This window comes from Ipomoea nil, unplaced genomic scaffold (assembly GCF_001879475.1).
Source record: "Ipomoea nil cultivar Tokyo-kokei standard unplaced genomic scaffold, Asagao_1.1 scaffold0322, whole genome shotgun sequence".
In the NCBI taxonomy this organism is placed as follows: Eukaryota; Viridiplantae; Streptophyta; class Magnoliopsida; order Solanales; family Convolvulaceae; genus Ipomoea; species Ipomoea nil.
In genome coordinates this window covers 702,965-727,925 of record NW_017616750.1, presented here as the reverse complement: position 1 = coordinate 727,925, position 24,961 = coordinate 702,965, and the positions used below count along the sequence as shown (strand labels likewise).

General features: G+C 38.0%; 1 long non-coding RNA gene across 1 annotated transcript; it reads left to right on the top strand.

Annotated features, from left to right (window-relative positions):
- Positions 1 to 709: 709 nt before the first annotated feature.
- On the top strand, positions 710 to 22,821 carry LOC109171605. The gene is made up of 4 exons (XR_002052623.1): positions 710 to 719; positions 3,054 to 3,057; positions 7,980 to 7,991; positions 22,620 to 22,821. It is a non-coding gene; the product is annotated as an uncharacterized LOC109171605 (long non-coding RNA).
- The last annotated feature ends 2,140 nt before the right edge of the window (positions 22,822 to 24,961 follow it).

The window sequence follows — 24,961 nt, the reverse complement described above, 5'->3', positions numbered from 1 at the left end:
AACTTAAGACTTATCGCAAACAAAGAAACACTTGATCATTGTCTTCAGACGTGTGAAACACACTATCCTATCAATTTTCAATTTTCTTTACTAAGCAACAAAGGTAATCAAACAAGAACTTTTGAGATACAAAATGATGTCAAATTTCTCAGGTTGCTTTTATGAGAAATTCACCAACGGAATAACTTGAGATTTTTAGTATGTAAAATTTTTTCATATGCAGTAGTTTAGTCAATAATCATTTTTAGAAGTTACACAAGTTTTTAGAGTTTTCATAACTGAGTCTTAGGTTCCTCATTCACTACTCTGGTTTTTAAGAAGACAGAGGAGGTGATGGATATATATATAATATAATTTTCATATATTGTCAGGATATACGATTCTTGATTAAGTTACTGCAGAGCTTACGAAAGAATTTTACGTACTAAAAATATCAAAGTTACTCCCTTGGTGAATTTGTCATAAAAATAACCTGAGAAATTTGATATCTTCTTGTATTTCAAAAGTTATGTTTTGATTACCATTATGTTTAGTAAGGGAAATAATAAACTTTTAAGATGATGTATTTTACACGCTTGAAGACAATGATCAAGTATTCTCTTGTTTGTACTGAGTCACAGGTTCCGAGACTCAGGTTACTAACAAGTTATACGAAGATTATTGAATTGCTTTTGGAATTGAAGAACCTTGAAATAGAATGCTTGGAAGTTGAAAATAATGTTACAAAGTGGTTTCAATATAAGAAAGTGAATAAAATGTGAATTTCCTACTTTACCCCTAAAATTTTAAATATTTTTTAATTTTTTCGTCAGTTTTAACGGTCAGGGATCAAATGCGCCACTTCGCTCCTAACTGAGGGACTAAAAGTGGATACGGTAATAACTCAGAGACTGAGTCGTCACTACCAATATAACTCAGGGACCAAACTCGCCATTTTCCCTAATTTTAATTATACTTTATTTTCATTTGACAATATTGATATGTTTTTTAGTTTTATTTTCCTTCAACACTAATTTCATTATAACAATACTAAAGTATTATTTTAATTTTACTATAGTTTCATTTGATAATATAAATTATTACTTGAGCTTTATTTTATTGTTTTTCATTTTTCACACACACACTAGTTTAATTATAGTAATGTTGAAGTTTTATTTTAATTGCACTTCAGGTCATTTGACAATATATGTTATTGTATGGGTCTGAATTTTAGTTTCATTTTTGTTAGGAACATTTTGTAATTAGATTTTGATGATACCAAATTGAGCCCTTCATACATTCAAGGTTTATTTGTTTGTGACCCGAGTCACTTATGCTGTGAACTCAGAGTCTAGAAAATAGCAGAATGTTTTGATCAATAGAAACTAGCTCTCTTTTAGTTTAGAATAGGACAAATGAAGACCAAAAGGTTACAAGTGATTGAATAATGGAAGGATCCACCTTTTGATTACATCAAGAGGTAAATGATTAAAGAGATATCGTTTAGCATCAGAAGTGACTAAGTAAAGACAACTAGTCACATGTTCACTCAAATCCTCCATAAGGATTCGTGTAGACTGCTCATGCTCTCATCTTTTGAACAGTCTAACACTATTTGCACAGATCCCCACTCGTAAATGAAAAAGGAGTCCGAGGAACAAATCCCTAAGTGATGAAAAGCCTTATGAAGAGACGTGAGACAAAACAGTTGTGCTCACACCTCTCGAAATAACGGCTATATTACTGACATCTCACATGTCTTCGTTACCTCAAGGACTTTACCCACTGAATCATAGAGTGTTCCAAAATTTGTTCTCTCTTCCAACAGAACAAATTTTCTTCTATAAAAGGCATCTCTCATCAGCCTAGGAAGGCACGACACAATACTACATCTGCTTAAAAGTTGTTACAATCAAGATCTAGTGAGAGAAAGAGAAAAAGGTTTCATATTTCATATCCAGATTTGAAGAAAACTTGAGTAGCTCCAGCTTCTCCACTCAGCTTTCAGCCAAGTTTTCAATTGGACGAAAAGATACATCAACACATCTTTTCGATACGTGAAGAGTAGATAGAGGCGGAGTAGACTATAGACTAAGTGTAGTCGAAAAACCTAGCTCAAGATTGTGTCCATCTTAGTGTCAAGGAACAATCTTGGAGTGACTTTGTACTAAGGGGATAGTGCAAACCTTCACGAGTTGTGAAGTAGAGTGGAGTAGGCTTAGTTAACAGTCGAACGACTATAAAAATATCTCTCTCTCTTTAGTTTTTATCTCTGCATTGCATTCATATTATCTCATCTCACTGCCTGTGCCAATCGCTTTTCTAAACAAATCGTGCAAAGTAACCCGAATCCTTATTTCCGTTGTGCATCTCTGTAACGATTCATTGAATCATACACGAGTGTTTTTCAAAAATCTGTAAGAATCTATTCACCCCCCTCTAGATTCTTACCCTAACCTTTTCGGGGCCAACAATTTTCCATGCACACTAGTTTCATTATAGTAATTAATACTAAAGTATCATTTTAATTATACTACAACTTCATTTGACAATAATGTGCTCTATTTTTTAATTTTATTTTCTACACACACTAATATATATATATATATATATATATATATATATATATATATATATATATATATATATATATATATATATGTTCAGGTGCATTTAAGTGTTTCTCGTGCAGTTGTGCGGGTGATTAATGTGCGCGAGTTTTGTACTTAATGTGCGTGAGTCTTGTGCTTAATGTGCGTGAGATTTGTGCTTAATGTGCGTGAGTGTGTAATGTTTAATGTGCGTGCGTTTTGTATTTAATGTGCGTGAGTCTTGTGTGTAATGTGCGTGAGTTTTGTGCTTAATGTGCGTGAGTGTGTACTTAAAGTGAATTGTTGTTGAAACTTTAAAGTGCATGAGTTTTATGCTTAATGTGCGTGAGTTTTGTGCTTAATGTGCGTGAGTCGTGTGCTTAAGGTGCGTGAGTTTTGTACTTAATGTGCGTGAGTGTGTACTTAATGTGAGTTGTTTTTAAAACTTAAGGTGCGTGTATTTTTGTGCTTAACATGCGTGAGGCCTGTGCTTAACATGCGTGAGGCCTGTGCTTAACATGCGTGAGACTTGTACTTAACATGTGTGAGGTTGTGTTTTGTTTGTGTGCTTAATGTGCGTGTGTTGTGTACTTTAAGTACGTCAGATTAATGCTTAACGTGCGTCCACCCGCACAACCGCACGAGAAGACTCAAATGTTGATAGGTTCAACATAAGTAATTTAATGTCTAATTTGTTTATTTAAATATGTAATTCATAGTATATGAATACAATGTAATATAGGAAATTCATTATAATTGTTACTAAACTTTTTTTAAATAGTAACCAAGTATTTTTGTTGCAAATGGTTCTAATATATTTAATGAATGCACATATATACAAGATCAATGAATGAATCAACGGTACCAGTCCTTTAGGTGTTTTGCTCAGTGCATTTAGTTCAACCATTATTGTTGAATAAATTATTATGGATAAAGAAATTTCTAATTTAAGGAATTTAGATGTAGTAAAAATTTACATTTTTTTAATTATAGTGTAATCCAAAGATATTGGACGATGGGTAAATATATGTAATCCAAAGATCAAAATGCTAAAGAAAGTGTTTCGGTTATTCAACAGTTTGAAGCAACTATTTGTTCCAAACCACTGATACAAACATTGCAATTCATCTATATTTAAAAAAAAAAAAATTATCCCTCTCACATGGGAGAGGTCATTACATGTCATCTGAACGTGTTTGGCTATTATTATTATTATTACTAGTAATCCACCCGTGCGTTGCACGGTGTGAATATATATATATATATATATATATATATATATATATATATATATATATATATATATATATATATATATATATATATATATATATATATATATATATATAGGGTGCCATTCTAATGCAAACACTCTTAAAATACAAACGTGTGGACAAGAACTAGCCATAGGATGCAATAAGATGAACGGATGAGATGTAGCCTATGATGGGAGACGCAGACTACTAATTATTATTAATAAGGGTAATATTGACAATGCACACACACCTCCTACTCCGAAACGACTCCTAACCCGTATGACACCCTATAATTAAGGAATTCAAATACTACAAGGAATGCAATAGTTAATCAGCAACGACAAACACACCACCCAACCGGAACCGATCCCCCGTGCACCCATCGACGTGAGAAACAGACTCCATGGACGCGCGAGGAAACACCATGGCCGACGAAGACCAACGAAATTATGATGCCAACTTGGACTCCATGGATGACGCCAATCCAGGTAAGTACACCATATAGTTGAACCCCTATTATTGTGCATATCGATTCATCCGTGAAAAAAAACAATTGAATGCACTGGAATAAAACTTTGGGAGTCACAAGACGTAAATAATTTAACCCTGTATGTACTCGTAGTAGATGTGATGGAATTGCATCCATAATTTATCCCTGTATGTACTAGAAATCATGGACTGATTACAGGAAGGGTGATGGAAGGGAATGTAGCGTTGTGTTCATAGAGTGCACCCGTTATTAGTCTCAAATGCACACAACGTACCGTAGTTTGAACATGCATGCACCCACAGATTCTAACATTTATATTATACGCAATTCTAACAGCACTACTAGTGCCAAAAAATACTACTAATATTTACGGAACACACCTTTGATTTATAGGCAAAGAGCATACTGAAGAAGAAGCAACAGATTGTGAAATGATCATATTACCCGATGGAACGAAACGGTGGTTACCCACCTGCAAAAGTGAATGCACCACGTATGAAGGGCAACAATTTGCAACACTAGAAGACGGACTAGCCTTCTACCGGTCATACGCAATTACTGTCGGTTTTGATATCAGAAAAGGAACAATGCGCATGAATAGGAAAGGGAAAGTTCACATAAAATACATGTTATGCTCACGGGAAGGATTCAAGCCCCCCAAGAAGGGCAGTGACACAGCCACCGACATGGTAAACACCACACAACCAAAGAAAAGAAAGCGGGTGTCAAAAAGAGTTGGTTGTAAGGCTCGAATTGTGATAACAAGGTGTAAGACCGGCAATTATACGGTCCATGCAGTGGAGTTATGGCACACACACTGCCTATGCTCAGTCATTGGGAGACCCTTCTTGAAAATAAAAAGGAAGTTGGATATTGGACACAAAATATTCCTAGCAAACTGTGCAAGGGCAAACATTGGTTCTACCAAATCTTGGAGACTATACAAAGAAATGGTAGGAAGTTTTACTGATATAGGGGCAACATCCACGGATTTCTGCAACTTCAGAAGGGATTTGTTGGCGTATATTGCTGGAGCAGATGCACAAATGGTGGTAGAAGACAATGTACAAAAATAAAGAGGCCAACCCAGACTTCTACTTCGATTTTGATCTAAACGAAGATAGACAACTATGCCGGTTGTTTTGGGCTGACGTAATATCACGGAAGAATTTTGCATATTTTGGCGACGTGATATCATTCGACGCTACGTACAGCACGAACAGGTACATATGACTCCAATTAAAGTAGTTGAATTTAATGAAATTGTTATCCAGTACGTGTTAGTACTCAAACACACATGCGTGCACATCTGCTAAACATTGTATGCACAATATAAACCATGAGATCCGATCACCAGCCCTGGTAATTGAAGCGATCGAATCAATGCTTAATTACACTGTGATGTTTTATGTGTACCCCTATGTATTCGTGAGTGCACAACAGCATGCATGCAGTTTTACTATTATATGTCTGCCGGGCAGGCCAAAAAAAAATGAGGCTTGTTTTACTATTATATGTCTGTGCACTAACTGAGAAACAATATACACCATGCAGATACAAGCTTGTATTTGTACCGTTCACAGGAGTGGACAACCATAAACGAAGCATTACATTTGGAGCGGGCCTCATTGCAAGAGAAGATGTGGAGTCGTATGAGTGGTTATTAAAAAGCTTCAAAACCGCGATGGGGTATACACCAAGATGTACTATTACAGATCAAGATCCGGCACTAAAAGTCGCAATACCCAACATTATGCCAGAAACGAGACACCGGTTCTGTATGTGGCACATCATGTCAAAAGTCGGGGACAAGGCAGGACCTGCACTGGCAAAGAACATCGACTTTAAAAAGGCCCTAAACAATGCAGTATGGGATGAAACCTTAAGTGCCACCGAATTTGAATTGAAATGGGCAAAGGTAATGCAAGATTACAACCTTGTTGAGCACAGGTGGTTTAACCAATTGTACGAGACACGTGCATCATGGATACCCGCATATTTCCAAGATATACTCATGGGAAGACTACTCAAAACAACATCACGTTCAGAATCGGAGAACAGTTATTTCGGAAAATTCACCAATCACCACTGCAGCCTAGTCGAGTTTATGATGCAATACAACCGCGCCATAGAAGAACAGAGGCATAACCAGGCAAAGTTGAACGCAGACTGTGAAGGTTCAACCCCTGAACCGAAAACCCCGTTGGGCATGGAACGCCAAACAGCGGCATTGTACACCATCAACATATTCTACGAGTTCCAAAAAGAAATATGGGCCGGAAGTTTCACATGCAAAATCACCAACAAGACACTTGAGGCCGGGAACTGGAGGTACGTTGTACACGAAACATGTGCGAAACTGTATGAGGTAACACACCAAGAAGCTACCCACAAAACATAATGCAGTTGCAACAAATTCAACAGAGTAGGAATCTTATGTAAGCATGTGCTGGCAATTTTCAAGGACGAAGGCATCGAAGAAATACCAGGACACTATATTATTCCCCGATGGACAAGAGACGCATGTGCACGGCCAATGTATGATATTGTGTTGAAAGGCAGCCCTAATACGCAAGGGGGGAACGAACTCAAATCAATTGCGAACCAACTCTGGAATGAATTCTACAACTGCTTGGGATTGGCTAATGGAAGTGAAAATGAAATGGCTCTAATGTTGACAACAATGCAGCAGCTAAACGGGAAGTTAAAGAGTGCTAAGCAACAAGCCAACCCAAGCACCAGCCACCAATCAGTGATTGAATCAATAGTCAACGCTACTGCACCTACCGAGATCCAAATCAAGCTACCCAATGTTACAAAAAACAAGGGCAGCGGGAAACGATTAAAGAGCAATAAAGAGAAAGCAATGGAAAGAACGAAGAAAAAGGTGAGGACATGTGCTACTTGTGACCAACCGGGCCACGACAGCCGGAATTGTCCAGAAAGAAAAGACATATCAGACGAGTAGCCTCCAGTGGTTTAAAATTCTACGAATTCTAGCACAATTTAAAGTTGAATTAGATACTTGTCAAATATTAGAATTTTATCCATCACTAGTTCGTTTGTTCAGCTATGCACACTAACTACCATCAATGTGCAAACAGTTTTTATTTCTAAACCTACAGTGTAATAGTCAACTACTTGATTCGCTCAACTATGCACACTGTGTACCACCAACGTGTACACACAGTTTTACCACTACGCCCACGCGCTAATAGTAAACTAGTTAATATCTTCTGCTGTGTACCCGGTCCACCATCATTGTGCACCCATATGTTTTATTACTACGCCTATGAGTTAATAGCCAAATACTCACCACGGTGAACTTTATTAAATTCATACCCATCTTTGCCACCTTCAGTTGCGACTACACAGTATTTAACCCTAAGGTGCACCCACAAATTTAACAATAACCGTATATAATTAAATTCAGCTGGACCGTTTTTAATTTTACCCATGAAAACTAATGTACTACGAACAGACATGCACAGTATTTAACCCCAAGGTGCACCCACAAATTTAACAATAACCGTATATAATTAAATTCAACTGGACCGTTTTTAATTTTACCCATGAAAACTAATGTACTACGAACAGACATGCACACTTCGAACCGCTAGCTCATACACACGCTTTCAATTAGAAAACCCTACAAGCTAATAGAAAACTACTTAGGTGAGTTTAATTTCATACCACTTTCACAAATGGCTTTATAATTAAATAGTTGTGCACTAAGCCTACGCGTTAATAGTCAACTAGTTAATTTGTTCCACTATGCACCCGGTCTCCAACCACTGTGCACCCCCCCCCCCCCCCCCCCCCGTTCTATTAGTAAGCCAGTTAACAGCAAAACACTCACTACGGAGAAATTTATTAAACTCACAACACATTTTTGACAAGGTGCACCCACCTATTTACCAATAGCCGTATACAATTAAATTTAAATGGACCCACGAAACCCAATGTATTACGAACAGATATGCCCACTTAGAACCGCCATTGCGCACACGTACTTTCAATTAGTAAACCCTATAAGCTAATAGTAAACTACACGTTTGAGTTTAATTGTATCCCATTTTTTTTTACCCATGACTTGATAATTAAATAGTTGCACACGCACATTAGATAATATAGACCTACTGCCTTCTGTGTACTTTAGATGAATAGAGAACCAGGCATAATTCATTAACCTATGCACCCCAAGTTAAAACACTGTGCATCCAAACACACACAGAGCTGCAACCCACCAGCAAATGAGATACCAAAATATAATTAAACAAGAAGCAATTAATAACATAATTTTAACACTAATAAACAAACAACCAACTGCGAATAAACAAACGTCATGAGGTTACACAGGTGCAGCCCTTACTTAGCAAAAAGAATGAGAACCCAACAAACTAAATACCGGTTTAATCCCCCATACACAGTAACAATGGTAGCTACATAAAAACCCCAAAAAGGTACGCATACCACGGCAAAAACAACGAACTAATATCAATTAAACTAAAGACACCAAAGACACGGACCTACGGGATCAATGACACAAACTTATACGCCCGAACAACATTCACAGACTTTAGTAAATTGAACTCTGATGTTGCGATTTCATTCATGTAGCGTAACCTTAACTTCTTGAGCTGACCAACGTTACCTTTGCTAAGCCCACACCTCTATCTGGCCACTCCCTACCCCATGTAAGACTCCATATGACGCATGACATAGACCCCGCAGTCAACCGTATTCTTCCCATCCCGCCAACTCATCTGCATACGCTTTGGCTCCAAACACGCACACATCGAAGACCTCACCGGATGAATAGTGCTAAAGAATTCCATTAGCATGCCCAACTGTAAGACACCCCCAGATTGCAGACATCAAAAACCGAAAAGCGCAAAGAGGAAAAAAAGTACCAAACTGTGCAAAATATATAACATACCAAATCCTCTGGGCAATCCCCATATTTCAGCTTCGTATTAGGCTGAAGAGTCGAATTGTCAATTATCTCACACCGGAATTTTCGAAAATCAACGCATATAAGGAAGTAATGTTTCTGACGTAGAATGGGGAACATAAACTGCAAAAAAACACCGACGCACCACCTTAAAACCAAAATAACGGACACAAAACTCAATCCCTATGCACACAGAATATGATGGACAAGCAGTCTAGAAGCCATGAACAACAAAAAAATTCATACCAAATCAACTTCAGAAATGTAACGATATGGCGTCGCCTGAAACTCCTCGTGCAGCCTATCCTTGAACAACGCAAACCGCTTATCCCGATCAAGGGAGGCATCCACGACAGTATGAAGCTTCAAGAGGAGTAAAATTAGCACAACAAAAAAAAAAACCTAAACATGTCAAACTATCATACCACAAAAAGATGCAATTACAAACCGTGGAAAGAGTGGAGGCAAAAAAACGAGAAGGGGCATTCGGTTCCTTATACCGCTCCCGACAATTTAACAGACAAGCACATGCGTCTACAACACCAACCTCAACCAAAGACCTGGGTGCCAAAGACATCAAGTCCGCCCACCGCGCCACACTACCACCCACATCAACCAAAATCTCCTCCCTACACAAAAGTAATAAAAAAAACACACCAATCACACACACATAACCAACACAATATGTCTATTAAGAAATGGTTCCAGAAACTAACATGTCCCCCTTAGCTACACACAACAACCAGTTGCAAATAACCGACTCCTCTGGATTGCCTAAAGGTGGCAACCCAAGATCCAGATTTGACAACTGCAAAGGCAAAGCATCCGGCGGGATAGTAACACCCCTAGACCGTTTGACAGGGGCTTGACAAATACGCCCGTTAGACCAACACCGGCTAGGCTCACCCCCACGAACAGATGACTGCACAGAAAGAAGTGTGAGCATCAACAACCAAGTTCTGAATTTAAATTACACCATGCCACTCACCTAAACTACGCACCCATAAGTGCAAGCAAGTGCAACCATTTATACACACCCACACACACACATAAAAGCTCAATCCATCACACCAACTATGAGTATATAGCTAAACATGAGAAGTGACAGCACCAACACCCAAGTCTTGAATTCAAACTACAAAAATGCCACCTACTTAAACTGAGCAGACAAAAATTGCAGCGAGTGCATCTATTTATACACATCCACGCACGCATCAAAAACATTACTACACAACAACCCACACAACTTTATACAACAAATGCATCCATTAATTCGCAAGCATGCCCACACCTACTATAAACAAATAACAAAGCACCTGAATTTTTGAAAAAAAAAACCCAATGAAAAGAATGCACACATCAAATCCATCCATTTATACCAATTTAAATCCCATTCCTCTATACACAAACATACCAAACCATGCTCAACCGGCGTAGATAACGAAGCATCAACATGCACAGGTAACTCTGAACCCCCCGGGCAAGCACCCTGAGCCCCAATATCACACACAATGGAATCGCCATCACCATGTTCTTGGATCGGACCACCCTAGCAAATAGGAATAGAGTGAAAAAAAGTAATGAGTTATAACCCAACAAAACCAAAACCAATGTGAACGCACACAAGTAACCCAACAAAACTGACCTCAACACCAGAAAAAGGACGACCAGTATTGGCCGGAGTCAAACCACGAACCACATCCCCAATATCAGCCCCCTCACGATCAGGAAAATCTTGCGTAATACCTAGACTAAAGGATAGAATATCATTAAAAACAACGGGCTGCTCATCAGAACGCACCTCTCCAACAGCCTTTACAACCTCAAACACCTGTCGAAGCAACCCGCCATCAAAAGCACCAACGGGACCCTGCTTTGCCAACTCTAAAATATCTCTTGAAAACAACCTTGATCTTTCTAATACAACATCTGCGAATGTCTAACCCAACAAAAGAGGATGACACATCAAATAAAACCCACCCATAAAGACACACACAAACAACACTTGCCCGTGTGCACCCCTAGAACATAAACATATATGAATGCCTACCAACAAAACCCATACCTTTGGTCCATAATCAACTGCATCTGAAGACGGATTGAGCATGGGGGGCGCAATCATACCAAGGCCAAACCCGCCACCACGAATCTCGGAAAATTCCCGTTCATGAAGTAAACGTGAAGACCAACCACACAAACCAGGAATACACCGGGGGACAGAGCGCGCACCATGCACAACACGATCCACATAAAACAACTGAAAAAAGAACCAAAAATAATGACAAAATTAATTGTACCGACATAGTGGGAAAAAACAAAACAGAAATCACCAAACAGAAAAAATTACACCAAGAATACCGTAACAAACTCAGCCGGCCCAATAAAGAACTTATGCCGACCCGAACGCCAAGCAGACTGCGTCTCAACCAACGTGTCGACCACCAGCTTGCACCAATTTAAGTCACGCACGCTAGACACATCATCAAAATGATGCCAATACATCTGGTTTGCATAGCCGCTACACATACAAGAAACCAATGTGGAGAGCACCAACATAAGAAAATGGCGCTTAAACCAGACGCCACCATCCACCGCACCAACCATCCTAACACTAATCTCCGAAGGGGTAACCCTGTACCTGGACTTCTCGAATAACCCCCTCCAGTGTTTCAAAGTGTTGCTGATCTTACGTCTATCCCGCTGAACCATATCAATATGACCACGCGGAAACCCCAAAATCAACTCCACATCACTCTCATCTACCACCAACGATCTCCCGCCCCCAAGATCAAACGACTTCGATTGGCTATCAAAATTATACAGCAGCCACCGCAGAAGCCGCGGAGGAAGATCCTCAACCTCAAAGTCCAACAACGCCCCAAACCCGAGCTCCCGAATGTCAGACTTCTGTTGAAAGCTCAAGTCTTTCAGGGCATTAACCAATACCACCGACTGCGCCCTCATCTTTACTGTAGGATACAAATCATCCTCCTCAGGGGTGAGTTCACAATCAGGGGCGTTCTCCTGTGACAGATCTACCGGAATCCTCGGGCGGATTGGCCTAGGCGGCGACACAAAGTCACTATCATCCTCAGATATCCCCGAAGGACCCGCATCTGACTGAGCACGCTTAGAATTTTTAGCTGCACAAACAAAAAACACGCACAAGCACGTGAAGTAACATTTAAACAACACTATGCACGCATAAAGCATAGCAAACGCACTCATTTACCCACGAACATGCAAACAAAACCCCACCACTCCAAACCACAAACTTGCACCTAACCAACCCTTGAATTCAATAAACATAACCCACTTACAAAAACTACGCACACACAAATACCACCAAGTGCATCCACTAAGATTCAATACATATTAATATGAGTATCGTTCAAAAGATCTCATTCAAATATGCTTAAAAATATATTATGTAATATTAATTTTATTCATTTATACAAAAAAAAAAAAAAAAAAAAAAAAACTCATGCAGTCAATTTCCCTACTGCCATGTTCACTGGATTGTGAGCCAAAAGACCATGATTTTCCCTCTTGGATCTGCTACAATCCTAAGACATTCAATTCCAGGCTTCTTCAATATACTAATTAACCATGGGCAACCCACACAAGGTCCCTATCCGCATCATTATTAAACATTAAAATGCACAACCAACACTGAGAAGGTTGATGGTTTTAGGAGAGGCATCACTGTGTTTTCATTTTTATTTACACTTTAAAGTTCTGAAATATGTAATTCTATTCCATTGCAGTGGCTTAAAAACACACAGCAACAAGCTGCTATCCGGGAACCACTGTCCGCACCCCCCCCCCCAATCACACACAGCTCACCTAATGATGGAAACAATTACAGAACAAAAATCTAAAAAAACAGGAGTGAAATTATAAAAACTTACCTTTAGCTACCAACAATCGAACAATCGGTACAGGAGTGAAATTAAATAACACTAATATGCATTGAGTTCAGACTGTCCGAGTTGGGTAATGATCGGGTTCGTTGAATTGACCCCCCAAAACTATTAAATGATGTTTAGATTTCCCAATTTTAAATAAATTAACAATGAAAATTTTAACATTCTCAATAAATCTTAAAACCAAATTCTAGAAAGACATTAACATACACCCCCAAAATTATAAAGAACCCCAATAATTTTGGTCGTCTCCGTGGTCAAGCCGCAGCCACTGCTGCTAAATCTGACAAGGGTGCTTAAATTCAATTTTATTGTATTAGTTATGTACAAGTTGAGTTTCGATCTCTGCCGTTTTTATCTTCCTTTTTGTTTTCTGGCATATACCCCAACCTTACTGGAATTTAACAGTAAATTTTGGCTTAGTGAATTTTGTTTGAAGTTGAGCTTGAAAAAAAAAAAAAAAAACCCAATAAAACCCTACTCTAAATCCGCCGCCAATACCCGCCGTTAACCACCGTCTGCCACCACCACCCCCCACCCACTCACACACAACTCGCCTGGTGCTGAGAACACACATGCATAATCGACCAACACCCGAAGCCAAACACTGCGAAAGGGGGCAAGACATACCTGGCTTTTTCCGCTTGGCTCCACTGCGGTCCCCCTCTACGCCCATTGTCCAAACTGCTGATGAAGCCACGAATCGCCGGCGAGAAAGCAGAAGCACGGTCACGGCAGAGAAGAAAAGAGAGTCCGGAAAGCAGAGAAAGAGGGATCGCCCGGGAAAAACGATGTCTCACAATGATGATTCAATCCCTATAGGATTTGAACCGATTAAAATAAATCAAAACCCCCAAAATACCCCCCCTTACCGTAAAATAGCACATTAATTTATTAAAACCCACCCTAAATAATTAATTAAATCCTGGCCATCCAAACCCAAAATCCAACGCCCCTGATGAATCCGCACGTTTGTATTTTAAGACCCGTTTGTATTTGAATAGAATCCTCTCTCTCTCTCTCTCTCTCTCTCTCTCTCTCTATATATATATATATATATATATATATATATATATATATATATATATATATATATATATATATATATATATATATATATAAAAGAATAGTGTACTTATTTATAACATCTAACTATAAAATCAAATATTAATAATATATTGTAAATAACAAACAATTAATAATATAATAGTTTTTTAGATTATTAAAGACCTCTTTATATACAACATTTGACGTTGAAGAAACATACTTTCCATTGTCGTTACAAATAAGTAACTTAAGACTATTGGGATTGCTAACTCTAGACAAAGCAACATACAGTTGTCCATGAACAAAAACTGATTTTTTCAACAATAGTCCAACCGTAAAAAGCGTTTGGCCTTGGCTCTTGTTTATTGTCATAGCATAAGACAACATTACTGAAAATCGTCTTCGTTGAAACTTAAATGGTAACCTTAAGTCTGACGATGTAAGCGACAATCGTGGAATTGATATAATTAAAATAAAAAATAATTCATAATTTATATTTACATTTTGACTACAAAATGAACACAAATTTTTAAAAATAATTTAATAATTTAATTTAATAATATATATATGCCTAATAAGTAGCCCAATTGGGTTAACAATCCACAATATAATTCATAAGCCCAAACCAAAACCCAAGCCCACAAACAAATTAAGTCAAAAAATTGATCCATCAGACAATATTGCATCTAGCCTTCTGGAAACTTCAGATAATTTTGCACCAATTTGGGAAGGCAAATCCTTCGATTAATATTTAATCGTGAGAAATTAAAGAGATCATTTCTCAGTAATTAGCAACCAAACTCCATTCAGACAACATTGCATCTACCCTTCTCGACACTCTCTCTAGCATTCTAGAAAGTTCACCACCACACATACACCGCAGATTTCCTTGAACCAGGGACGGAGCCAGAAATTCGATTGGGGGGGGGGGGGGGGGGGGGGCGAAGTAGGACGGATTCAGAAATTTTTTCCAGTAAAAGCGAAACATTAAAACAAAAGATTTAATTGAAAATAAATAAATAAATTACCTAAGAATTTTTTTTTATAACCATTACTTAAAAAATATAATTGTAATTCAATAAAATAATTTGAATAGAAAACACATTATAAATTATACATATCACTATTAATATAAAAGAATGTTATATATATATATATATATATATATATATATATATATATATATATATATATATATATATGTGTGTGTGTGTGTGTGTGTGTGTGTGTGTGTGTGTGTGTGTGTGTGTGTGTTAAATATAAAAAAAAACGAAATGTGTTAAAGCCATAGGGGAAGGACAAAATATGCTAATGCAATGTTTCAAATCCAAGACCTTTCCTATTACAATAGATATACTCTACCAACTAATCTAACTCCTTACTTGTTGTCATTTACTAGTTTTTTTTATACTAATACTAAAATATATACTATATATACATATATACATATACATATTATATATGGGGTGGGGGTGGGGTGAGGGGGGGCAGCTGACCCCCCTGCCCCCCCCCCCCCTCTGCCTCCGTCCCTGCCTTGAACCCTTACCCTTGTAGCTCGTAGCTCGATCTCGTTTCCTCACTATTTAATCAGTTCAGAATTCCTTCCAATTACAAACAATCAAAAACCTAACCCTCTTTCAATTTTCTCGGCTCTGTGTTTTCTCTGTATATCCTCTCAAGCCTCTTCACCGATGCTCGTTGAATCCGTTTGCGAAGGAATTTGCTCATCAACCCCATGCGTTACGACGGGAATGGCGAGAAGTTGATTAGATTCGGCTCTTCTGCAACTAAAGAAGCAAGAAAGAAGAGGATGCCGCGGCAAAGAACACTCTCTAGCCACTATTTTCACTACCTCTGGCATTCGAAGTAATCGGTTCACACATGCAGTAGCCATCGAACAGGAACCACAACTTGTATAAGGTAAAAATCATATTTTTCTGATTTTCTAGTTATTAAATTATGTGGTTGTTTCTACATAAATCTATGAATCAATTTTAAAAAGATTATAGACTTTTCTTGATTTCCAGTGAAGGCGAGGAAGTGCAGAGATCGTCCAAAGATGGCGGTCTGTGTAATTTGGAGGGTCTAGATTAGGTTTTAAATATAAAGTATGTGGTCCTGATTAATTCTTAAAACTGTTTGCACCAATTTATAATTTATAATTTTTTTTTTGCTATTACTGTTGCTTTGGGGTTAAATTTTTCGTTTATTGATATGAAACTGTTGTCCATTCAAATTAAATTTCTCTTTGTAAATTTTGTTTTTTTTGCTGTTAAGTTGAGGTTTTTCTTTGATTTCTTGTATAAATATTTAGTTTATCCAATGGATTATTCGTGTTTGGTATTGAGATTTGATATGACTTGGAAGCATAAGATGTAGTTGTTTCCCTAATTCTTCCGCATAGAGATAGTTCAGGCCTATTGTTCTAAATATTCATTATATTTCTGTAACTTATATTTTGTGTGATTTTTGCTTATTGTAGCAGGTTTTATACTTGGTTCACTGAAACACAACAGAAAGATATTGGTAAGGGGTTCACTAATGAGGTAAATTCCATATCTGAAATCATCTTACATATACGATTCCATTTATTCAGACTTTTCTACTTGATGAAGATGTTGAACTGATAAAGAACACTGAGATCTTTAATGATATGTAAGTAATGCATTTTACAACTTGACTGGCAGGTGGCAGACATCCTTAAAGAGGACTTATGGCCCAATCCTTTAAAATATTTTAATAATGTATGTCTTAACTCTTCTGTGGCCACTTTGTAAATTTTGGTGTTTTGCTGTTAATTTGAGTTTTTTTTTCTTTTTCAACTTGTTAGAGTATATGATGGTTTGTTTACTAATATGTGTATGTGTTATGTATATCTAACCGAAGATAATGTCTATTTGGTCTCACAGCGAATGACAATTTAGGTGCTTTATGTTTTTTTTTTCTGAGTTCTTAGTCTATTATCATTTGTTGAGTAATATATGTGTTTCTGTAATCTATATCAAACTATATTACATGGTAATGACTGTAGGTCTAAGTGTAAAATATGAAAGTGCTAACAATTTCTTCACAGAACTTTATCAAAGTGGGTTTTTTTTTTTCTTTTTTTTTTTAAGTTATCAGTATATGATGATTTGTTGACTGAAGATACTGTCTATTTGGCTAGGAAAACATAGAATTCAAATTAGCATTGGATTACATTCCAATTCGATAATAGCTTACAACTGAAACAAAGCCAGTTTCCAAAATTCAAAAACAAAACCAGCCTGCTAGACCTATTCAGCATACTATTTAGCTGAACCTTAAGATTAGAGTTCAATCACTACAGTGATCAGAACATACCCAGGCAAAATAAACATAAGGGCAGAATAACAAAAACATTGAACTTAGTCTTAGTACAAGCCATTTTCAAAATATTGCCTTTACTCCTACTGAAATTACTTTTCTTTCTTCACAACAACCTCCTTAGGTTTCTTTAAACTCCCAGCCTCATCAAAGTCTTTCATTAGACATCTCTTAAGAGGAACAGCTACAACCTCAACACCTAGATCCTCAGGAATTTCATCAAGCCTAGCACATTGCTCCTGCTCAAAGTCTTCAGAAACATCATCCAGCCCAACACACTCTTCATCATCATTCACAAACACCTGCAAGTTGAAAAAAACATCCTTAACAATTAGGTACTAAATGTTTGTCAGTTACAAATCAATTCAGCTTCTATTTTAGATATGTACCTCACAGCTTTGCCCAACATCCAAAGAACCACCTATCTCAATGATACCATCTCAGATGGGCTGCAACCTAACAAACCTGAGCAGTGCTGTGTAAGCACTGCCTCATCCCTACAAACACTGAGCACAGTGAACGCGGAGTAACAACTCTCTACTTGGTCCTTCTTCATAGCTATGCGGAATAGCATAGACATCCCACGCAAACGTCCTAGCTCCGATGGAATAGAGTTATTACCCTAGGAAAATTAAAGTAGACCTACTGTGTCAAGATTTAGCATAAAAAATCAGCTAAGAAGATTAAATAAAAAAATTACATACCCCAGGATACTTATCCTTTTTTTTATATATATCTTGGATGGGGGAGACCCCAAAAGAAACAACTGAGAGTTTACGCTGTATTACACACATGGCGCCAAGAGGGCAACCCCATAATGTCATCTTCTACTATGCCCATTATTGCTACAGGAGGATCATCTAGTATATGAACACCTTTGGGAAAATTCCTCGCAAGCTTGGCCAGTTTATCTGCTGCTTGGTTTTGTTCGCGGGATATATTAGTCACATCCTAGACCTCTAACCTTCACAATTCCTTCTTGCATCCTTCAAGGATGTTGTGGGCGGCCGTCGTTGGTTGTCTCGAATCAGTCATATAGTTCACCAACAGAGAAGAATCTGATTCAAGCATAGCTTTTTTAACTCCCATTTGTATGGCAAGCTGAATGCCCTTTAAAAGTGCCCAAGATTCCGCTTCAGATGGGGTGCAGTTTCCCATGTTAAACATGAACCCTTTTTTCCAGCTGCCATTAGTGTCTCTGATAATGCCTCCACAAGAAGCCCTGCTTGTCAATAGGTCCACCGAGCCATCCACGTTTATTTAAACGAAGTCCTCTTTCGGTTTGGACCATGAGAGCATCTTCCAAATGCTGGACTCATCTGCCGCAACTCGTCCCAAGGCTCTATCAAAGGCTGTTGTTGTCTCCTTGGCTTGCATCTTGATCTATAGTATCTTATACTGTAAGGGTCTCGATGATCCATTGATAATACTCTTTCGTTTCTCCATTTCCAAATCCACCAAAGGTTTGTGGAAAACAACGTGCTTTTACTTGCTGGTTCTCTTCCTATCCTTTTATTAGATAGGCCATCTTCCAACCATTCTTGAAAGGGGACCTCCTTCATTCTCTCATAATCAAGCCGGGATCTTGTTTTCCATATTTCCTCTGCTGCCGGACAACGCCTAAGGACATGCTCAATGTCTTCGGCCTTGGTGTTGCATAAATCGCACTTGTCGCAATCCGTTAGTCTTTGCCTAGCTCTGTTACTGTTGCACATTATTCTACCATGCTTAACAAGCCGAAGAAATGTTCGAATACAGTTAGGTACCTTCAACTTCCATATGCTATTCCATTTTGCAGCTTCTACTGGTTCCAACATTTCTGTGGCGATGTCGTATGCCGAAGCAACCGAGAATCCTCCGGAGTCTTCCATTTTCCAGCATATATTGGCATTCCTTTCCCCTTCCTCATGAATGAGATACAGAGCCAGTTTGTTTAGAGTTTCCGCCAGTAACAAATGGGTAAGCTCATCCCACTGCCAACCTGAATCTGCCTGCCAGTAGCTGGCCACAAGTCGTCCCTGATCAGAAGTTGGTATTGTCCTAGTTGCGTGCTCTAGTAGTGGGGCTTCTTCTAGCCATTCCTGTGTCCAAAATAGAGTGTTGCGTCCATTTCTCACATGCCTTTTGATTCCTTTCTCCAAAATTGGGATGGATTTTAGAATTCCTTTCATCGCATTGGACATGTTGCTCCTAGCTTGCCACAGTCGACAATCAACATCAGAAAGATGGTATTTTGCCTTAAACATTCTGACCCATAGGCTATCATCCCCTTGTAGGATTCTCCATCCCAACTTAGCCATGAAGGAATGATTCATCGTTTCTAACCTCTTGATTCCCAGCCCACCATGAGCCTTACTTTTGGTTACCGTCTCCCAATTAACAAGGTGAGCTTTCTTGCCACCACTGTCACCTCCCCATATAAAGCTCCGGATTAATTTCTCTATGGCTGAATTGGTTGGTATAGTAGCTGGTGATTTAGCACTGAATTGGTTGGTATAGCAGCTGGTGATTTAAAGGATAGTTATCCTTTAAATCACCAGCTGCTATACCAACCAATTCAGCACATTCACGATCCCATATAAGCATAGGAGCATCTCTAGTATCATCCACAACACGAACTATCAGTCTATACCTCACAACTCCTTGCCAATAGTTCTTACACCCAGCATAGTAGAGCACTCCACCACTTTCAGAGAACTTTTTCTTGCAAGAATTAGTCTTGCAAGAAATATAGTACCAATCACATAGACTCTCAACACCAACAATTCGGCCGGCTACCCAATACTCCCCCAACTGCTCAGGAAAAAACAATAAACCTACAGTTACTCCAAGCCATATATGCTAACCTAATAAATTGTTAAAAGCATCCATCTATAGTTACCTAATTTTATAGTTTAGGTAACTATAAACAAACATAAATAGATTATATAAGGATAAAATCATAGCTTATAAGATTTGATCCCTAGATCTTTACCATCAAGCCATTTACTTATTCTTATTTCTTATCAGAACAGTATGGAATCTGCAAGTACTATTTTTGCCTTATTAATCTTTGTTTCTGCTATTGGACAGTAACACATGCAACCATGAAAAAGGATTTGCTTATTATTCTTTCTTACTCCTTTAATGCAGGCAGTCAGCCGATATTTGTTGCCTTCTTTTAAGGTAAACAACAGGCCTTCTGGGTTCCCATTCTCAGGAATGTGAAGATAGTATCTAGATATATATATATATATATATATGCAGATAGAATTTTATTAAAAACTAATGATAAAATTCAATCACAGATTTGTAAAATAGAATTGCATATTTAATATATAGCTACAGGAAAGAACAAAATTTGTCACTTCAAACAATAACATTTATTGCTGATTTTAATTTCTTTCAATTGCATAATTTTTTCTAGAGTTTAAATATATTTCTACTTCAAAAAAATGGTGCAGATTTCACACAGGTAAAGCAAATCAGGAATATATTGTAGATGAAATATTAACTCAATATTTCATAGACTTTGAATATACAATAGCAGGTATGCTTCCATTGTACCTTTATCTTCAACATCGTGTTTTCTTTTTCCACATATGATAGTTGACCCCGTCAATTTCTTCATTGTTCTTGCAATCTTAACTATGAACTTACAAAACTTTTGTTTGGGAATGAATATAGAGGGTAGCTCTTTGTCTCTTAAATGACATGTATATATAGATACCAACTTTTAGAGAATTGAAAAGTCACTATCAAATATTAGTATATTAGAGTCAAAGCTTACCATCAACAATTCATGCCCAGTAGTAGGGCTAGGTACTTAGGTGTATGGAAAAAGTAGTAAAATTGTGTAACTTGTATTGTACTCAAAGAAATCTGATAGCTTGTTTTTGTACTTTTAAAAAACAAATAAATTATTTAAATATTATGTCATATTTTAATACTTTATTATTATAATAAGGAATATATATTACCTTCTATCAAATTTCAATTTATAATAAATTATTACTCACAATTATAATAAGTATTTACATATATTTATAGTCATACTTCAGTAAGAATTTATAGATTTATATTCATATTTCAATAACTTTTTATCCATACTCATATTTTATAAGTGTGTGTATGTATGTATATATATATATATATATATATATATATATATATATATATATATATATATATATATATTGCAATTATTTAACCCAGCTTGCAATATCATACCTCCCAATCAGCTTTATTTTCACCCAAGTAGTTTGTGAAAGGCTTCTAGCCCCAAGGACAATTCACATGATTCACAATTGTAGCAAATGCTGACATTGACTGCAAATAAACAACAGTAATGTATCAATAAAAGAAATTTAAAAGTGTCTAAATCTCTTTCTCAGAACAGATAGTGTTGGTTAACCATTTGGGGCATCTTAACCATGAAAAACTATACCAATTTGATGGGCACTTGACCCATTCCCTTCCTCATGTAATTCTGATCACACACACCATGTAAATGTAGTGAAGATGTCTCAAAACTGTGATTAACACATAGCTATAACAGGTTTTGTTGGAAAGCAAATGAGTAACCATTTCTTTTGTTCAAGAACATGAAATTAACTTACCTTAGCTTGTACTTGTCCAAGTTTTTGAGGTAGATTGTTAGTGCTCCATGCCCACCCATTGAGTGTGACCATAGATGGATGCCCTTGATGTATCAAGGTGCAGAAAGTGTTCAAAAAGTCCTGCCAACTCCTTAACAACATAGTCAGAAAAATCATGCACCTACTCCATTAAATTCATTAATAATCTAACTTTCTTATTTTTGTCTCTTAATTCATTTCTTAATGATTTCTACTCTTTTTTTATATCTCAGCAACTGCCATTCACTACAGAAAGATTAGCAAGCCATGCAGTAGATGAGACAAATATTGAAGCTAAATATTGACATCTAGATCATGTGGTAAGTAAAAACATGGCACTTTTATATATTACATTATTGATTATCCTACACTTGGCTATGAACATACTTGCAATGTGAAATATGTGAAATCACAGACTGCTTGAACTTGTACTTGTAATTTGTTCCTATTTTAGGATTTGTTTAATAATATGTGCATGTGTTATATATATGTAAGTGATACTTGTTTGTGTATTTGCATAGGAAAACCAGCATAAAACCATAAATACTTTACTTGAAATTAAAACAACCATTACATACTACTTTGAAATGGTTAGCCACTGCATACCCATGCAGTGTCCACAATCTGTTCCTATATTTGATTTTTGAAGTAGTAATATATAAATAACAAACCTCTTGACCATGGAACACACTTTGACTTCTTATGAGTTTTTCTCTCTTGCTTTTAGTGACAGAGTTCCGCACACAACGCACACAACACAACCTTATGGCCCACAATGAAGCTGTGGTCTATTGAGAATGAAGCTCCGCACCCACAATGAACTGCCCAAACATGCCGTTGATTCCAGAAGCTTTGTGTTTGCATAGAGGATCAAGACTCTCAAACTTGTATTTCTTTTTCTTCGCATTTGGTTGCATAGGCAATCAGGACTCTCAACACATGTATTTATAATCGCGGAAGTTAGATTGCGTAAGATATAAAATAATACTAAATCTCTGCACTCCCATACCCAGGTACACTAAAATCACACGCTTCCTAAGCACATTAGGATACCAACTCTGCAATAGCCCACTCCCCTACTTTTCAGGCCTAAGACCATGTCTTTCTGATTACACACTAAATAGGCGGGAGATGGATGAATTTGATTTGCGTAACAGTAAACAAAAAAAAAAACGGTGTCGTTGTAGTTGGGCGGGAAAATGCTGAAATCTGATTGGTTGAAATTTTGTGGCTTTTATATATTTATAGATTTATAGATTATTATTATTATTATATTATTGTTATTGTTATTGTTATTGTTATTTTTATTGTTATAATAATAATAATAATAATAATAATAATAATAATAATAATAATAATAATAATAATAATAATAGTAATAATAATAATAATAATAATTGGTGGGGTATATCCCGACCGACATAGCTTGGATTTTCTCGTTCTTTGTGCAGGTTTTACAGGTCGGGTATTCAAAAAGGAAGACGGTCGGACCCGACCGTTGGACTTCCCGACCAGGGTCTTTATTACCCGATTAATGGCCCTTATCTTACGAACAGTCAAGGATCTCGAGAAGAGGCACGTGGCAATGCTACACGTTGACAGAGAGGGCTAGCTGGTTGAAGACGCGTGGATGCTATGTGGGCTACATGCCGGCCGGCCGGAGGTGTGTCTCCGGCCAACCGGCTATAAATACCCACGTCGGCTACAGTGTGAGGGACTTTTGAACGATCAATAGATTATCTACAGAGCTGCCCGACCGCAGTCAGTCGACCATCGGGATAATCACTTAGATTGTACTAGGTCCTTCTTGATCAATAAAAGACTTCTATTTCGTATTACTTGATCTTGTTTAAGTACCTTGACCGCTCACACGTGGAATTAGTACTATCATTTTGGCGCCGTCCGTGGGGACCGGGTACGAAAGCTATCGTAGACGAGTACCAGATCCTTCTTATCATCATGTATCCGTTCATGTACCAAGCACTTGAGGATGATCAAGCAGATGCAGCAAGTTCATCCGACCATCAGCGTACACAGTACCAAGGTCAAATAGTTGACCTGAACCTCAACTTATCACCACCTCATTCGGCGGCCCAGAACCTGGTCAACTACATTCAACCGGTATATCCGCCGCCCGGTCAACAGTATCCGTTTCTCGGGCAATATCCATACCCAGTTCCACCTCCTCCATATGGATGTTGGCCGGGGACACCGATGTACTATCCACCACCGACCGGCTATCCACAATATAAGCCGGGTATGTACTATCCACCACCGACCGGCTATCCACAATATACGCCTGCGTACCCGGCTCCAGCCTCCGCTCCTCCAATATACCCGACTATGCCGATCGAGCCGGAGCTTCAGCCCACCCCTCGGGCTAGGCGTTCGGCTCGTTCGAGGTTGGGGTCGCAGGGTGCCGAGGTCATGGAGGAACCACGGCAGGCTACACAGGTTCAGCTGGAAGCACATCCTCAGGAGGTTGAAGACCCTAAGTTAGAAGCCAACCGGGCGATGGCATTTGAGCGGCTCCGACCAGCAATGCGGCAAAGATTGGGACCGCAGGATCCAAACAGACACTCGGTTGATTCGCCCATGCGAGCGACAAGCCAGGAGGGGTCGTCCGGGCATAGTGGGTCTAAATCGCATCGACGGCGCCGGGCTCGGGAACCAGCCCGAACGGTCGAACAAGACGAGACCCGAGGAATGTTAAACGAACTCCGGGCAGAATTCACTCGTTGGCTAAACGAGCATGCT